This window comes from Halichoerus grypus, chromosome 8 (genome assembly GCF_964656455.1).
Source record: "Halichoerus grypus chromosome 8, mHalGry1.hap1.1, whole genome shotgun sequence".
NCBI classification, from domain to species: Eukaryota; Metazoa; Chordata; class Mammalia; order Carnivora; family Phocidae; genus Halichoerus; species Halichoerus grypus.
This window is the reverse complement of record NC_135719.1, coordinates 107,842,654-107,859,312: the sequence shown is the minus strand read 5'-3', so window position 1 is coordinate 107,859,312 and position 16,659 is coordinate 107,842,654. Positions and strand designations below refer to the sequence as shown.

At 41.3% G+C, this 16,659-nt stretch overlaps 1 long non-coding RNA gene across 1 annotated transcript in view; it reads left to right on the top strand.

The window, feature by feature from the left end:
* The window catches only part of LOC118543469 (uncharacterized), a 79,370-nt gene extending 76,115 nt beyond the window's left edge, over positions 1 to 3,255 (top strand). Inside the window, exon 3 of the long non-coding RNA XR_013450179.1 lies at positions 3,190 to 3,255. This is a non-coding gene — a long non-coding RNA (uncharacterized LOC118543469). The remainder of the gene's footprint in view (positions 1 to 3,189) is intronic.
* Positions 3,256 to 16,659: the final 13,404 nt, after the last annotated feature.

Here is a 16,659-nt window from a genome sequence, read left to right as displayed (position 1 = left end):
CCTTTTTTAAAAAAAAATGTTTGAGTCACTTAAGTTTTATAGACTAAATTCTTTAAAAATTAGTTTTTTTAAGATTTATTTATTTATTTTAGACAGAGTGAGAGAGAGCATGAGCAGGAGGGGCAGAGGAAGAGGGAGAGAGAATCTCAAGCAGACTCTACCTCAAGTGCAGGGCCCAAGGCCGGGCTCCATCTCACGACCCTCATCAGGACCTAAGCAGAAAGCAAGAGTCTGACGCTTACCTGACTGTACCACCCAGGCGCCCCCACAATTAGTTCTATTTACACCTTACACTCTCTTAAAGGAAATAAAATGTACTTACAACTTTGATAAATTTATTTTTCTTCAAAACCTTAAACATGCCTGTTGTAATAAGCAAAACCTTTCTAAGTATGTATACAACTTTTATAAATCAAATAAATTAAACCTGTAAGTGTAGCATAGCTCATATTATTTAACATTCCAATACTGTTTACAGATTTGGTAAATTCTCTTTCATATTTCAAAATAAATCCCTAATTCTTTTTTTTTTTTTTTTTTTTTTGTAGGCCAAGGAGGGACAGTGGGAGAGGGAGAGAGAGAATCTAAAGCAGGCTCCACACCCAGCGGGGAGCCAGGCACAGGGCTTGATGTCATGACCCTGAGATCATGACCTGAGCCAAAATCAAGAGTCAGACACTTAACTGACTGAGCTACCCAGGTACCCCCAAATAAATCCCTAATTCTAAAGTCAGTTATTCAGCTACACATTTCAAATTGAAATCACAAGCCTAATCCATCAGAAACCTAATGGCCGTTCAAATCCAAATCTACCCAAATTATGCTAAATATAACACAAAATAATTTGTTTTATTTTCTTTAGAATATATTAAATTCTAAACTTCCATGAGATTGGAAACACACTGCCTCAAGGGGTCAGTTTTACCACTGCTAGCAAACTGGGTTTTATCATCTCAAGTAAACATAGGTTAAGAGAAAGGAACCTGGGATCTGTATATCCAGTGTGATTCTCCCCTTATCACCAATAGACACCTTGAGCGCCTTTCACTGTTGCTATGACAACAGGGACTCCAAGTATAAACCCTTCAAATGGGATTCCCTTCTCTTGGATTCAAGTTACAAAAATACCCAGTTCTTCCATCTGATTTAAGTCCACAACCTCTTACTGAGGTTGCTGATAACTGTCCACCTAAACTCTTTACTGCCTGATCGAATTCTGTATTTACATGTTCTTTCTCTCTGGTTAGATGTGAAATCTTACAGATACTTAAAGGACACATGAATATATTTCACACCTGTGGCTCTAAGGTCAAAATATCAGTCATACTAACAAGAGTTTTCAGAGAGGAGTGAAGAGAATTAACTAAAGGGATTTTTAATAAAATGGCTGGATATAAGATATTTGTAGTATCTCTACACCAGCAATTAGGAAATGTAATAGCAAAAGCAACAAAAACTATAAAATATCAGGAATAAATCTATCAAGAAATGTGTAAAAACTACGTAAGTAATACTTTAAAACCTTATTCAAGAACATAAAAGAAGACCTCAATAAATGAAGATGGAAGTTATGTTTCTGGATGAGGAGGTTTAACACTGTAAGGCTATCACATCAGTTGCAAATTAATAAATTCAAATTTTTATGAAATTTGAAAAGTGATTCTCAAACATACCAGATTTTTAAAAATGAATGAGGAAAAATGAGGTGGAACTTGACTTATCTGGTATCAAGTTATTCTATAAAGCTATAGTAATTAAAGTAAAATACTATTAACTCCTATATAAAGAGAACAATTGAACAGAATAGAAAATCTCCAAACAGATGAAGAAATGAATTGGAATTTAGTTTATAATAAAAATGGTATTTTGGGGCACCTGGGTGGCTCAGTTATTTAAGCATCTGCCTTCGGCTCAGGTCACGATCCCAGGGTCTGGGATCAAGTCCCGCATCAGGCTCCTCGCTCGGTGGGGAGTCTGCTTCTCCCTCTGCCTCTCTCCCCATCTTGTGCTCTCTCTCTCTCTCACTCTCTCTCTCTCTCCCTCAAATAAATCAAATCTTTTAAAAAATGGTATTTTTAACCAAAGAAGAGAGAATGAAATGGTGTTGGAACACTTTGGAAAAATAAATATATGTATCTATTCACACTACAATAACTCCAAATGAATTAAAAACTTCAACTTGAAAAAACAAAATTGCAAGAGTATTAGAAGGAAAGATGGAGAAATATTTCACTGGGGTAAGGTCTTCCTAAGCAACACACAAAACCTAGAATCCACAAAGGAAAAAATACTTTTTCTCCCATAAAAATATAAAGTTTTCCTCAAAGACACCATTTAAAAAGTTAAATTCAAACACAAATAATAGACTGAGATAAAAATATTTGTCAAACATGTAATTAACAATTAGTATCCACAAAATAAAAACGTACCTCACAAATACAAAGAAAGATGAACAACCCAATTGAAAAATAGGGAAAGAATGTGAATAGGTCATTAACAGCAGAAAAGTACAAATGGTCCACAAACATAAAAAGTTGGGGAGCCTTGCTCCTTATGAAGGAAATGCAAATAGAAACAACACTGTGATGTCATTTTTTACTCAGTGGATTGGAAAAAAAATTTAACTTGATAATATCCAACATCAGCAAATGTGTGGGGGAAGTAAATGCCATCAGACAGTCCTGGTAGAAATGTAAATTGATACCTTTCGGGCAGTATCTGTCTACACGAATGGATCTTTGACCCAACAAGGATTCTATGTTGAAGAAATATTTGTGCCTGCAGAGATGTTAGAAAAAATTCCTCTTTATACAATTTAAAGATCCATCAGTAGAAATGTGGTTGGATAAATTATGATATGTCAGTATTATGTGCACCTATTAAAAAGGAAAACACGTTCAGTCAAAACAAGTATATCGAATAACACGTATATTGTGACTCCATTAAAAAAAGCAAATGAACACCAAAATGTATATGGTTACATGTCCCTGTATTTATGGCAATGTATAGAGAAAGGACTAGAAATTTACAGACCAAATTGCTGACTTTGGATCGTCTTTTGGGAGGGGAGTTGGAATATTGGAGAAGAGGGTTGTTTTTATAAGTATCTGACTTCTTTAATTCAAAACCTTTTCAGCTGTCATAGCTTTTGGCTAAATAATCAATAAAATTACCTCCTTGTTTCTCTAGGATGTTCTCCTGGATTTATCTCAGAGCTCCATTAGCAGATGCTACAGACAAGTGGGATCTGAAAGGATGCAGCATTCGGAATGGTCTCCCCATCGTGGACAGGTTAGCTTTGGGAATTGTTGGGGCGTGGTTTATTGATTCATATATTTGTCATTCTTTCATTCTGTAAATAGTATGCTGATGAAGCTAGACTCACAGAGAGTTAACATTTATTTAGCAGAGCTAGCCCTACTTTCAAACTCTGGATTAAAATCTTGGCTGTGCTGGTTCACCGATCACTCCGGCGGAGGGGGGAAAATATCTTGCAGTCACTTGTGTCGTAATCATGGCCTCAATTGAGTAATTAATTGTCCAGTCCTATGTAGTAATCAAAGTCTGAATTTGTGTCAGGTTAAATCACCTTTCTTCCCCTGGCTGAGTCGTGCTTCTGCTTGGCCCTTCAGAGTGGAAGAGGGATTGCTGTCCATTTCTTACCAGCCTCTCATTTCTCCTCCTCTCCCCCCTGACTATGCAGGGGACCCAGCGGCGGGGAAGACGGGGGACTTGACAGGTTCTCACTTGACCGTTGCTGTCATAAGCTGACTTTGCCATCTCTGGACCTTATAAGTTCTTCTGTGGGTTCCTCAGAGGCTCCCCTGCAGGGCCTCTTCAAGTTCAACTCCTTTGAAGTGGGCAGTGTCCCTTCTTTGGCTGGTCACTCTGCAGCCTCACCGATTGCTTGGCTTCCGCATTCTTCCACTTTCATCTGATCTCTGGCAGAAGCTTAGACAGGGCAGGGCTCCATTTTTAAGGACATTGGGACAGCATTCTTCTGTGGATTTCACACATTTGGGGGGCTCTCACGGCACTGGCTTGCAGTTATTACTACTTGGAAAAACACCCATCAGGCTCTCCAGATGCTCCCTTCGGAGCCCCTCTCACTAGAACTAGGATAAGGAGCAGGTACTTCTCTCTCTCTCTCTCTCCCCTAGTGGCAGGAGGGCTAAGCAGTGGGAGCCACAGTCAGAAGTGGACCCCAGGAAATCCTCTTCTCCAAAGCCCCACTTTAGGCACTTTCAAGGGATGGATCCGAAAGCCCAGTGAATCAGAACCTCACGGAGGCCTTGTCTCTGCCCTTTTAAGCCTGCATTATGGGTGAACACATCCACAGTTGAGAAATTAGTTCTTAACATTTTCTTTAAGTGTTTACATCTTGGTTAGCACCTTCTGCTGGATTTCCTTTCTGTTTCATCTTGGTGCCTCAGTAGAAAATTTCAAATTAACATCCTGTTTCCATTTGTTTGCTTGTCTATTGTAGCAAACAATTATTGAGTACCTTTGGTATGCCAGCATAGCTACAGTGATGAATCATTTGAGAGCTTTAATTCCTATGAACAAGAGAGGAAAAAAAAAAAGAATAGTTTTATCTTCAGTCTGTGTTTAGGAACCCAAGTTCAGAAATGCCATTTGTTCTCCTTACCCTCACTGGTGCTTTGTCTTGTTTTCTTGGAGCAAGAAATTTTGTACCACAAAATGTATTTGGGTTAGCCTTGATCAAAACATTTACTTCTGGACAAAGAAAGAAATGAAGAACCAGCATCTTCTTTGTAACACACATTGAGCTTGGGAATCATGAATAAAATTGATAGTAACTGAGTTTTGGAGTAAGATATACATGGATTTCAATCCTGGTTTCACTATAGTGCAAGGGTCTTAATCTTTCTAAGTTTTATCAGTAGTGTGGTGTGATGGTTAATTTTATGTATCAGTCTGACTAGGCCATAGCGGGCCTAGACATTTGGTCAGATATTACTCTGAGTGTGTCTGTGAGGATATTTCTGCATGAGATTAATATTTGAATTGATAAACTGAGTAAAGCAGATTGCCCTTCTTTCCACATGTTAATAATAATGGCAACACAACCACTACCCAGTCTGCATCAGTCACCGTGCCAGACACTGAGAGTGATGAACACTGATAAGCCCCCTTCCCTTGTGAGTTTGTGAGTTTACATTCAGGTGGTAGGGTGAGGGGGACAAATAAAAACAAAGAAAAACAAAACACAACCAACAACCAGAGAGTAAATAACTGAATAGAAAACTAACAAACTGCAGATGTGGCAGGAAGGAAATAAAAAGGTGATGAGAGAGAATAATGGGGTGTGGAGGGGACTTTAACAGGTAGTAAGGAAGGATACAAAGGGGAGGTGACGTTTAACCTGAAACTATGAGGATGGGAAGCAGCCATCCACTCACAGGATGAGGAGGAACATTCCAGACAGAAGAACAGAGTCCCAGAGGCAGAAAGGCATTGGCCCGTTCAGGGAACTGAGAGAAAACCTGTGAGTGTGGGACAGAGTAGGGGAGGGAGAGAGTGCTACTAGGTAAGGTAATAGAGAAATGGGGAGGAGTCAAGCCTTGCAGGGCCATGGAAACCATAGTACAGAGTTTGGATTTTATCCTAGGTGTTATGAAACCAAAACATATCTTAGGATGGAGAGTAACATGAGCCAAATTCCATTTTAAGAAGATCTAGCTTTCTTGCTGTGACAGAGAGAATGGGTTAGAGGGGGACCAGAGTAGAAGCAGGTAGAAAAGGTTGCATTGGTGTTGCTTGAACAAGCAAGATTTGATGGTGGTCCCAGTTATGGTGATGGTGAGGGAAATGTGGAGAAAGTAGCAAATTTATATTATAACTCAGAGATAGAATTAATAGGATTTGCTAATGGATTAGATGTGAGCTGAGGAAGCTGGGACAAGGCAAGGATCGTCTTGATTTCCAGGTTTAGCAAATGAGTGGATGATAATGCCATTGTCTCAGGGGAGCAATTCTGAAGACATGGTAGGAGGGCAGAATTAGGGAGGGAAGAGGAGTTTTGTGTCGGGTGTATTAAGTGTGATATTTCTGTAGAGATGTAAATAAGGCTATTAAATATGTTGGCCTGTGCCAGTAGTTCTCAAACTTCAGGGAGCATCAGAAACACCTGCAGGGCTTGATAAAACAGATTGCTGGGTCCACCTCCAGAGTTTCTGGTTAAGAAGGTTTGGGTGGGGCCTGTGAATTTGCATTTCTAACAAGTTCCCAGGTGATGCTGTTCCTGCTGGTCCAGGGTTTCTACTTGAAGAATCACTGGTCTAGACAGAGGATAATTCTAGGAGTCTGGAAGTCATCAGCATGAAGATAACATTTAAATCCATGGGACTAGATGAGATTGCCTAATGAGGTTGTGGGGAGAAAGGAGAGAAGAAGGCCCCGGATTAAGTTTTGAGAGGGATTAGAGAAGAAAAACCCAATAAAGGCAGGATCAGAGAAGAAGGAAAATGAAGAAAGCATGGAGTTTCAGAAGCCAGAGGGGTTGAAGATTTCAGGTCCAGATTGCCTGAACATGACAAATACTGTTGAGAAGCAGAATAAGAAGGGGGCAGTGAAGTGCCCATCATTTTACCAATATTAGAACTTCTGTGAAGGGCAAGTACTTTACAAACAGTATCTCTCTGAATCCTTCACAAATCCCATGAAAGGAGTACAGTTAGCTGAATTTTATAGTTAAGGGAAGTGAGGCTCAGAGATGATACAATTTGTTAGGGCGACAAAGGGTCTAAAGCCCACGTTTCTTCTGCTAGCATCCTAGGGAAGGCGATGCTAAAATCTACAAGGCAGGCCAACCTTTGGCAAAACCTTGAAGGAGACATGCTGCTCACTCCTCCCCAAGGCATTCACTACCCCCTGGCTGCTTCCAGACAGCATGCTCCCCCACCGTCCTGGTTGACTCCCTGTGCCTTCCGTACTCAAGACCCACCTGGACTTCAGTCCTTGGCAATAGCATAAACCTGTCTTATTACCAAATGATAATGGATCAAAGTGGGTGCTAGTTGGTGGTGTGCAGTAAAGACTTCACAATCACCTTTCTCAAAGCGAGGGGAGGCCCTGATTTGCAGCATTTGGTGATTTCAAGGCACCACTGGCTGATTTCAGGCTCCGGTGTGATGGGAACGTGGAGTTGGGAAGAGATGCACATAGTTGGCTCTCTCAGGCCCCTGTGAGCTGGATCCAGCACACTGCTGGAATGATTTAACATGTTGATTTTCATGTCACATATTTCCATTCTACACACAGGCTTCTGGAGACAATGTCTTAACCACAAGTTGTGGGAACTCCAGGCCATCTGCCCAGCCACGGGGGGAGATGTGCAGAATAGGGAGGCCAGTGTGCAGCCTCCTAGCCATAACTCAAAGGCAGTCACCTGCTTCCTCAATGTCCGATCTCGCCCAGGAGCAGAGGGAATGTCGGTTTAAAAACTGGCATCCATATCCCTCTTTGGTTTCCAGGGTTCAAAAATGTTCTTTTATGAGGATTACAGGCTTGTTCTTCTTTGGTGTCAGCAGGCGTTTATGATGGCTGTAGCAGGAATGAGAATTTGGGTCTGGAATAAGCCTCGCTGTTTCTTGCCAGGCTGCAAAGGTTTATGGTGGAGACCAGACACATGTCTTGCTCACGCCCATATGCTACTCTGTATCCGGAATCAGAGAGGAGGCCACATCCTCACACAGGCAGGAATGGCAGCCGAGGGCTCAGTCCCAAGGCACAAGGGAATTTTAACTTCCTCATGTAACTTCCATTTGCTCTTAGCCTTTTATTCCTAAAAGCACAGGTCTCAGAAGTGGTCTCTGGGGAGTTCCATGATGTGAGATTATGGTGGATAGTGTTGTAGTGTTACCTCACACCACTTAAGGGGAGGGAATCTAGTCGGTGGGGAGCGGGGACAAGTGGGAGGAAGCAGGGGCCTTAATGGGAAGAGGAGAGGAGCATCGAGAGCTGGAACTTGGCACTACTGATGTGGGAGGGGGAGAACGGGGCTGTGAGGTGGGCTGAAAGAGGTGTTTCTTTGCAATCTGATTTTATGACTGTGTGTTTTGCAAGTGGCTACAGTTAGCTCAGGAACAAACTCTTCTAGGCTCAAGGTCGTTTCTCCATATTGGCGAATAGAGAAGTCTGAGAGAGTTACACTTCACTGCCTTTTAGGGTGCTGATCACATAGTCAGGTTTTACCCCTAAAGGAAGCTGGAAGGACTGTGGTATTGGCCAAAAGTCTTCTAGAAAGCACTTAAGCATAGGCTATGGTTGATTTTACACCAGCTACCCAAATTCTTATTTCTGGGACCAGTTGTCTTATTGTGTATAAATTACTCATAGGATGACACTTGAGAGTCACATACTCTCATCCAGTGCTCTAGGTGCAAATTTGCTCACACATGCATGCATGCAAATGTGTCAAAATAACACTAATATTTATAATAATACTTTGCAATTCTACACTGCCTTTCATCTGTAGATCTCAGGGTACTTTGCAAACATTCATTAATTCTCCCAACACTCCTCTGAGGGAGGTAAATATTATTATCCTCCTCTGTACAGATGAAGTAATTGAGGCAGATAAGTGATTTGCCTCAGGCCAGTCAGGGAGTGTGGGTGGAGGGCTGAGATTAAGAGCTCAGAGTTCCTAGAGATGTCCACTAGGGAAGAAGCCCAGCAGTCAAAACACAGAGGGCACCGTGGGCTGTTGGAGGGGGTCACTTTGTCCTGTGAAATCCATCGCCATGGTAGTGAAAGCTGCTTATTAAACATCGACTGTGGTATTGAGTGCTTTACATATGTTATTTCCTGTCGTCATATTAAAACTAGAATTATCCCCATGGCACAGATGAGGAACTGAAATTTACGGTGGTGAAGTATCTTGTTCAAGATCACATAGCTAATAAGTGCCTGGGCTGGAATTCAAACCTTGATCTGTTTGCCTCCCAAGCCCAGGTTCTGTCCCCCCAGCGCATACCTCATGTTCATTTGAAAATTTCAGGGATGCACCTTTCTAACTTTTCAAGTCTGTTCCTTTAGTCTTCAAGCCTTTATTTGTCCTGTCTACCACCAATTTCTTTGCATTTGACTAAGTTTTGAGACTAATGCTTATAGCGTATCTGATCTGGACAGACGAGTTCTAAGCCCAGGAAAGGAAAGCCTCTGAGGTAAGAGGTTTACATAAGTCAGAAGAGAAAACATTATTTATAATTACTTTTTGCTTTATTTTGTGTTATTTCTGGTAAATGTATCAGTTTGGCATCTCTTGACAGAATAAGAAAATAGCCACAAAGAGAGAGGGGGATGGGGAGGGAGAGAGAGGGAGTGGGGGGTGGGGGGGTTGATATGAATTCTCTTGGGACAGCTGGATCTCCAACTGTACTGTCAGGAGAAGAGTCAATGAAAGAGCCAAAGAGCCAAAGGACTTAGACATGTAAGATGAACTAAGTTTTACTCTGGTCTTGGGTCTGCTCAGTTAGTCTGCTCTCAGGAACTCAGCTGATTCCCAGACTTTCATAACTCAGCTTGCAGTCAGAATGGTCTGTCTTAGGTGCTGGGGCAGCCACGCAGTCTGTGGAGTTACCAAGGGCTTGATGGAAAGACCTGGGAGCACACAGAACTGCCGATGTGGCAAGGCGCTAGGAAATTGTGCACCTTCAGAGACATACCCCCAAGGTGCCTGCTAGTCAGTGAGCTTGACCTGAGCAGCTGCCGGCCCTTGGGCAGAATTCAAAAGGACCAGCCCAGGGCCACCATTGCCTGGCTGGGGGTGAGGGATGGGATAGGGGTGGAGTGGGGGGTTGTTGGGGGAGAGGAAGCTCCCAAGATTCAACCAACTAGATAGAATCTGCACCCTTTGGAATTAGACTCTGAGAAGTCAGCTTTGTAGTATGATACACTTTGTAAGCAAGATAAGGAAAATCAAGTTTGAGTCACAACTCATTTGAAACTGTATTTTTCTTGGAGAAGTGAGTATATAAAAGTCAGTGATTATACAGGAATCTGAACCCAGCTGACCTGTCTGTTTTGTTTGAATTCTTTTATAATTAGTTTAGGAGTGATCCCAGGGTCCCTTCCCAGCCACCCTCTCCCCTTACACAATCTATACCCAGTTTCTACCATGCTGTTGCATATGCTTAAAAGCAGGACTCTAAAGAAATTATTAACTACAAATTCTGTTGGATCCAGAATCCACTTGCCTGTCACGTGTGTGCCTGTTTGTACACACACCCGGGATATATACACAGGGCTAGAAGCACGGGGGCAAAGAGAGAATGTGTGCTATGTGTGTGGAATACGATGGTCAGACGTCCCAATTTGCTGGGGAATGAGAAGTTTCCTGGGCTGTGGGACTTTCAGGGCTAGAGCCAAGAGAGCCCAGGGTAAACTGGGGCAAGTTGGTCACCCTGGTTCATGAGGATGTTAAACTGAAGGTGAGCCAACCCACATTTTTAAGGTATCATATTTTTGAAATGCACTAAACTGTAACAGACACTTCCCAAAATATAAACGTAAGCCCACCTTCCACTGCCCCATGGTGTCAATTAGCACCTACACAATTTACAAGTAGCTATAAATATTAGAAAGCCTTTAACAGAGTCCAACATTCATTTTTGCCTATCTTGAAGTCACAGAATAAGGATTCTCCTGGTGGGGTTTCCCCCCCACCCCTGTAGGAGCGAGTGAAATAGAAAAAAATACCCGCGGTGTATTCTGTACTGCCATATAAACACTTTTGAAAAGTGTTAAGTGGAGGGCAGGGCTGGTAATGGGACTGTAATGGTAATGGGCTGAACGGCAGAGCCTACACCTGCTTTGAATGAATGCAGGGAGCTCTGGGAAGCTGAGGGTCCAGCGGGGAGCAGCCAGATGGGGCGATGTGCTTCCCTACCCGTGCTTAACCACATAATCATTAAAGAGCAGAAACCTCTTCTTGTAATCCTCTCCTATAGGACAGCGGGGAGTGTTAGCATATTTGAACTGCTTCACATTCCTTCTTGCCTACTTTTGAGAACATGCTACATTTTAAAACTTGTTGGTTTCTTTCATGTTTTATTTGACCCTATGTAATTGCATTCCTGAAGGAATAACAGGCTCCCCTAGTGATTTACACCCTGTATTAAATGTCAGTTTTGAAGAGACACAGTTAACCGTTTGGTTTAACCTCTTGCCTTCCCTCTCTCTATTAGCTCAACTCTGCAGTTGAGCTCCAGCTCTTAGAACTCTGAGGAAAGGGTACAAAGATAAAAAAAAGGAGTTGAAGCAGCAGCAATGTTGAAGGGAGCTTCCTAGCTCTAACTACTTTCCCTGTGTAGCCAGGCACCAGCCCAGAATATAAAAACATCCCTTTTCTTACGGGGATTCCTACTGTTCCCTTCTGCCCCAGCACAGTTGGGAGGACAGTGAATCAGAACCACATCCTGGACGAGCTGGCCTTCTGTTTCGTATTGCCACCCACGGCTCCAGCCTGGGGGACACCAACGACTGGCATAAACTGTGGTCCCCCCTCAACCCTGTAGTCCCCTGGGAGCCGTGTGTTTGAGGAAACTTTGGAAGAAGAAGTCTGTCTTAGTAATTATCTAATTTCATTTTACTTTATTTTATTTACGCACTTAGCTGCTATGATGTTATTGTTGGTTAAAATGTTTCATTTGCCCTTGTAGAGTCACTTAAAGTGTATTTAACAACCGCTTAATCACCTGTTGTGAACTAATCATTGGGATAATCTTTAAATACAGCTGGATGTGATGGCATATTCCCTTATGTTTCTGTGCATGTGTGCGCTTAAAATCTAGAAGTAAATATATCCTGTGTTATAACTTTATACGTAACTAAAGTATTGTTATTACTTTCAGAAGTCCAAATAAACAATATGGGGCAAAAGAGATTTTATGTTAAAAAGAGTTATCTATGCAGAGCACAAACTAAATTCGTCCTCTGCTCTGCTCTTCCCACTCCCTCAGCTTTTCTGCAGTGACCACATTCTATTGGGCTTGATTGAAATGACTACAACCAGGGGCAACAGGGTGGCTCAGGCGGCTGGGCATCTGACTTCATCTCAGGTCATGATCTCGGGGTCCTGGGATAGAGCCCCGCTTCAGGCTCCCTGCTCAGTGGGAAGTCTGCTTGTCCCTCTGCCCCTCCCCCTGCTCACACTCTCTCTCTCTCAAATAAATAAAATCTTAAAAAAAAAAAAAAAAGAATTGACTACAACGATACTAGGAAGAGAAGGGAGGAGGAAGCAATGACCATAGGGACAATCAGGCTCAATTCTCTGGGATATGAAGATGTAGCCTACTGTCATCATATCAGCACCTGAGACTTTAGTCCCTGACTCCCACTCTGAAGCCACTTACAAGCCATTAGGTAGGCCATTTGACCTGGAACTCTTTGTCTATGGGGAAAAATTCAGGCTGCCTTACAGGTTGAGAGTTTGTTTGACTCTTTGTGCATGTATTTATCTCAGTCTTATCCCCCAAGTTCTTTATGGTGGTTTATAAAATAGATAAAATAAAATAATGAAGAAATCAGGATGAAGGGGAAAAGAGGTAGGACAAACAAGATAATCCGAGTGATGAGTATTCACGAAAGACATTAGTCAACTATAGAGTAAAGCACAATCATCCATCCCCACCGCTACTGGAACTAAGAGTTATAGCAAAAATGGAATATTTAAAGGACACAAGTGCTAAATGACATTACTGTCAGAAACCATTGAGAATGGCCAAGTATATCTTGTGTCTCATTAAAAGTGATGCATATTTTCTAGTTACTCAGTCCTGCCCAGATGGGCCTTATCTCCCAAAAATGATGAAAGAAAAAACCGAAAGTTCAAATTCCATTCCAAAATATATCTCTCCAATAGGCACCCTTTTTTAAAAAAAGATTTTTATTTATTTGAGAGAGAGAGAGAGCGTGTGCACAAGCAAGGGGGAGGGGCAGAGGGAGAGGGAGAAGCAGACTTCCCCCTGAACAGGGAGCCTGACTCGGGGCTGGATCCCAGGACCCTGAGATCATCACCTGAGCCAAAACCAAGAGTCGGACTCTTAACTGACTGAGCCACGCAGGCGTCCCTCCAATAGACAGCCTTTACACTTGATTATCATCGATAGTTTCCCTTAGCATTACTGTTATTAATACAATTATTGTTCTTATCATTATTCTTTTTTTAAAAAAAGATTTTATTTTAATTCTCTATACCCAACATGGGACTGGAACCTACAAACCTGAGATCAAGAGTCACCTGAGCCAGCCAGGCGCCCCTGTTTTTATCATTATTCTTATTGTCATAACTCTGATGACTATCTTGTTACATTTATAATACTAAGAAGTCTCTGGGCCAAATATAGGATGATAACCATATTTTATGAAGCTGTAGAAAGAGCCTAGGACAATGATTTCAGTGTCTTTTTATTTGAATTACATCAGCATAGAAAAAGACCACAATAGAGTCTTCCTTGTTATTGTGCACATTAACAAAGAATTCTTGCCAGAACAAGACACATCGTGTTTGATGACACTCAAATTTTCATCAGCAAAAAAAATCCAGTCATGGCCATCTTATAAATGTGTGCTCTAAGAAACAATCGCTGGAAACTTAAGGGAACCTGTATCCATCACCAGTAATCCCCAGACTTTTCTTTGAAGCCCTCTGACCTCAAAAACAACATCCTAAATTAGCATCATGCACAACCAACCACCAGGTTTCGTGGGAAATTACCCAAGTGGCTGAGATTGCACACTGTGGAGGTGTTGAGATCTGGGCTCAAATCTCATCTCCTCCACTTACCTGTGGTAGCCTCAGTTGTCTTATAGTAAAAATGGGGCTAGAGGAGTAACTAAAGCTCATAAAGTTGATGTAGGGATTAAGTGAGATAATATATATTAAGAGATTAACATGGTTTGTGTGTGTGTGTGCACATGTGTGTGTATAGAATGAGCACTAAAAAAATATCAGTTATTGATTATGTTTATAAACACTATCTTTTTAAAAAGATTTTTATTTATTTGTTTATTTGAGAGAGAGCACAAGCCGGGGGAGGGGCAGTGGGAGAGGGAGCTGAGCAGGGAGCCTGACGTGGGATGATCCCAGGACCCTGAGATCATGACCTGAGCTGAAGGCAGAAGCTTAACTGCCTGAGCCACCCAGGTGCCCCTAAACACTATCTTTCTATTTGTGTTAGAAGTTTTTGTACTTGTTTGGAGAAGGCTTTGTACCTCACTTAATGATTTATTTCATGATATTGTAGGGCTACTAATCAATGCCAGTGTTTCAGTCCCTCTGACCCCTGGCCTGGGTAAGGTGGACATTCAGTTACTTCCATTCGGAAACTCCAGGTTGTCAGATACTGGATTTTCTTAGAGTGGTTTTCATAGGCCAGGGTTAGCAGTTTGCAAAACTGATAAAAGAGATAATTTTATCTTATTTTTGTTTTAATTTGCATTTCTCTCATCACTGGTGTGGTTGAGCATCACTTGATGTGTTTATTTGGGAAGAAAAGGTCCTCTTCCATGAATGATCTGTTTCCATCCTTTGCCCACTCTTTTATTGGATAGTTTGTCCTTTTCATTATAGTCTTTATTTTTATTGTCTGCTAGAATTCTTTATTTTTATTGTTTGCAAGAATTTTCATTATGTTTATACTAATCCTTATTATATAATCATATACATAAAATATATCTTATTTTATATAAGGATATATCTTATAAAAGTAATTACATTAATTGCAGAAAATGCAGATAGACAAAAGAATATTTTTTGCATATCTTCATATCAAGAAACATCTTGATGACTATCCTTTTTAGTCCTTTGTCTTTGCAAATACACATTTGTGCATGTGTGTATATATATATATTTTTAATGTATATTCCCCATGTTGTTTTATAATCTGTCTTTCCCCCTTATCTCTGTATCTTGCACATGTTTCTATTTCATTAAATACTTCTCCACAATATAACTTTAGTTTCTAGGAAGAATTCCATTATATATCTATATCATTATTTAATAATTTCCTGTTATCAGACAACTTTTTGCAATTATTTTAAAAAACTAACTTGACACAACTATAATTACCTATCTGATGTTTTTCTTTCCTACTAGACTGGTGACTTTTAAGCCTTTCTGACTATAACTCATAGTAAGTACACGGTATTCTGATTCAACACTCATCTGTGCATATATGCTTGTGCAAACACATGTAAGTGAAAAAAATGCCATGAAACAGAACTCACTTTCTGGTAATTTGTATTCTTTTCTTTCCTGTATCATTTTAAAGAAATTCTGGTCACAATCCACTAAATTTGTTTCATGACTCACAGATGAGATTTTACTCTCCATTTGAAAAGGGAAGAGGGGCTGTGCTTGGCACACAGTAGGCATTAATATGTTTGTGTTGAATGAACAGCCTCATAGCTAAATCTTTGTGTACATTCATGCTGACTGCTTAGGCAGTGTATTAGGGTTCTCAGGGAAACAGAACCAATAAGAGATATATATACAGTTGACCACTTGAACAACATGAGGCTTAGGGCCACTGACCCCCATATAGTCAAAAATCTGTACATAACTTGTAACTCCCCCAGAACTTAACTACTAATAGCCTACTGTTGACTGAAAGCCTTACCGGTAACATAACAGTCAATTAACACGTGTTTTGTATGCTTTATGTACTATATACTGTATTCTTACAATAAAGTAAGCTAGATAAAAGAAAATATTATTAAGAAAATGATAAAGGAGGGGCGCCTGGGTGGCTCAGTTGGTTAAGCGACTGCCTTCGGCTCAGGTCATGACCCTGGAGTCCTGGGATTGAGTCCCACATCAGGCTCCCTGCTCGGCAGGGAGTCTGCTTCTCCCTCTGACCCTCCCCCTCTCATGCTCTCTGTCTCTCATTCTCTCTCTCTCAAATAAATAAATAAAATCTTTAAAAAAAAAAAAGAAAATGATAAAGGAGAAAAAAAATGTTTACTGTACCGTATTTATAGAAAAAAATTCACGTGTGAGTGGACCTGTGCAGTTCAAGCCCATGTTGTTCAAGGGTCAACTGTATGTCTCCTATTGGTTATATAAATATCTCTTATTGGTTTTATATATATACAGTATATCCAAGGAGATTTATTGTGAGGAATTGGCTCACACAACTATGGAGGCCGGGAAGTCCCACAATCTACCATCTGTAAGCTGGACACCCAGGAAAGCCTGTGGTGTAATTCAGTCAGCGTCCAAAGACATGAGAGCCCGGTGAGCCAGTGGCAGAAGTCTCAGTGCAAAAGTAGGAAAAGATGGGATGTCTCAGCTTGATCAGTGAGGCTGAAGAAAAAGCAGGGGAGGAGGGGAGAATTCCTCCTGCCTCGGACTTCTGCTCTTTTCCTCTGAGGGGCCTGCCCTCAGCAAACTGTACATGCCCACCTACCACATTGGGGAGGGCAATCTAAATTTCTGTACCTACCAATTCAAATGCTAATCTTATCCTGAAACACCCTCGTGGACACACCCAGAAGTGATGTTTAATCTGGGCACCCTGTGGTCCATCAAGCTGACACATGAAATTAACCATCATAGGTAGTACACTGTGTAGTTAAGTCCAGGGACTCTAGTCAGACAGCATGAGTTTCAATGCTGGCATCACCACATACTAG